Here is a 2,500-nt window from a genome sequence, read left to right as displayed (position 1 = left end):
AAGCTCCCATAAAACTTCCAAACCCAAACTCCAAACTTTATTTTTTAGCATACAATGCCCACGTGCACGCAGGGGTGCTTGAGCATGCGGGAGAGGAGCCATAATGGGCAACATTGGCTCGGGGGACCTCCAAATCGAAATCCGTCTCGAGCAAAACACTTCTTAAGCTTCTAGGAAGCTCCCATAAAACTTCCAAACCCAAACTCCAAACTTTATTTTTTAGCATACAATGCCCACGTGCACGCCGGGGTGCTTGAGCGTGCGGGCGAGGAGCCGTAATGGGCAAAATTAACACGGGGGACCTTCAAATCGAAATCCGTCTCGAGCAAAGCACTTCTTAGGCTTCTAGGAAGCTCCCATCAAATTTACAAACCCAAACTCCAAACTTCATTTTTTAGCACACAATGCCCACGTGCACGCGGGGGTGCTTAAGCGTGCGGGCGAGGAGTCATAATGGGCAAAATTAACTCGGGGGACCTCCAAATCGAAATCCGTCTCGAGCAAAGCACTTCTTAGGCTTCTAGGAAGCTCCCATAAAATTTCCAAACCCAAACTCCAAACTTCATTTTTTAGCATACAATGCCCCCGTGCACGCGGGGGTGCTTGAGCGTGCGGGGGAGGAGTCATAATGGGCAAAACTAACTCGGGGGACCTCCAAATCGAAATCCGTCTCGAGCAAAACACTTCTTAGGCTTCTAGGAAGCTCCCATAAAATTTCCGAACCCAAACTCCAAACTTCATTTTTTAGCATACGATGCCCACGTGCACGCCGGGGTGCTTGAGCGTGCGGGCGAGGAGTCATAATGGGCAAAAACTAACGCGTGGGATCTCCAAATCAAAATCCGTCTCGAGCAAAGCATTTCTTAGTCTTCTAGGAAGCTCCCATAAAATTTCCGAACCCAAACTCCAAACTTCATTTTTTAGCATACGATGCCCACGTGCACGCCGGGGTGCACGAGCGTGCGGGCGAGGAGTCGTAATGGGCAAAATTAACTCGGGGGACCTCCAAATCGAAATCCGTCTCGAGCAAAGCATTTCTTAGGCTTCTAGGAAGTTCCCGTAAAATTTTCAAACCCAAACTCCAAACTTCATTTTTTAGCATACGATGCCCACGTGCGCGCCGGTGTGCACGTCGGGGTGCTTGAGCGTGCGCGCGAGGAGCCGTAATTGGCAAAATTAACACGGCGGAAATATAAATCGAAATCCGTCTCGAGCAAAGCATTTCTTAGGCTTCTAGGAAGCTCCCATAAGATTTCTGAACCCAAACTCCAAACTTCATTTTTTAGCATACGATGCCCACGTGCACGCCGGTGTGCACGAGCATGCGGGCGAGGAGTCATAAAGGGCAAACTTAACTCGGGGGACCTCCAAATCGAAATCCGTCTCGAGCAAAGCATTTCTTAGGCTTCTAGGAAGCTCCCATAAAATTTTCAAACCCAAACTCCAAACTTCAATTTTAGCATACCATGCCCACGTGCACGTCGGGGTGCACGAGCGTGCGGGCGAGGAGTCGTAATGGGCAAAATTAACTCGGGGGACCTCCAAATCGAAATCCGTCTCGAGCAAAGCATTTCTTAGGCTTCTAGGAAGTTCCCGTAAAATTTTCAAACCCAAACTCCAAACTTCATTTTTTAGCATACGATGCCCACGTGCGCGCCGGTGTGCACGTCGGGGTGCTTGAGCGTGCGCGCGAGGAGCCGTAATTGGCAAAATTAACACGGCGGAAATCTAAATCGAAATCCGTCTCGAGCAAAGCATTTCTTAGGCTTCTAGGAAGCTCCCATAAGATTTCTGAACCCAAACTCCAAACTTCATTTTTTAGCATACGATGCCCACGTGCACGCCGGTGTGCACGAGCATGCGGGCGAGGAGTCATAAAGGGCAAACTTAACTCGGGGGACCTCCAAATCGAAATCCGTCTCGAGCAAAGCATTTCTTAGGCTTCTAGGAAGCTCCCATAAAATTTTCAAACCCAAACTCCAAACTTCAATTTTAGCATACCATGCCCACGTGCACGTCGGGGTGCACGAGCGTGCGGGCGAGGAGTCATAATGGGTAAAATTAACCCGGGGGACCTCCAAATCGAAATCCGTCTCGAGCAAAGCACTTCTTAGTCTTCTAGGAAGCTCCCATAAAATTTTCAAACCCAAACTCCAAACTTCATTTTTTAGCATACGATGCCCACGTGCACGTCGGGGTGCACGAGCGTGCGGGCGAGGAGTCGTAATGGGCAAAATTAACTCGGGGGACCTCCAAATCGAAATCCGTCTCGAGCAAAGCATTTCTTAGGCTTCTAGGAAGTTCCCGTAAAATTTTCAAACCCAAACTCCAAACTTCATTTTTTAGCATACGATGCCCACGTGCGCGCCGGTGTGCACGTCGGGGTGCTTGAGCGTGCGCGCGAGGAGCCGTAATTGGCAAAATTAACACGGCGGAAATCTAAATCGAAATCCGTCTCGAGCAAAGCATTTCTTAGGCTTCTAGGAAGCTCCCATAAGAT

This window comes from Cornus florida, unplaced genomic scaffold (assembly GCF_030987335.1).
Source record: "Cornus florida cultivar Cherokee Brave unplaced genomic scaffold, ASM3098733v1 CherokeeBrave_3.0.0_Hap2_scaffold_24, whole genome shotgun sequence".
Classification (NCBI taxonomy): domain Eukaryota; kingdom Viridiplantae; phylum Streptophyta; class Magnoliopsida; order Cornales; family Cornaceae; genus Cornus; species Cornus florida.
The sequence above is the reverse complement of the archived record's forward strand: the minus strand, read 5'-3'. Positions refer to the sequence as shown.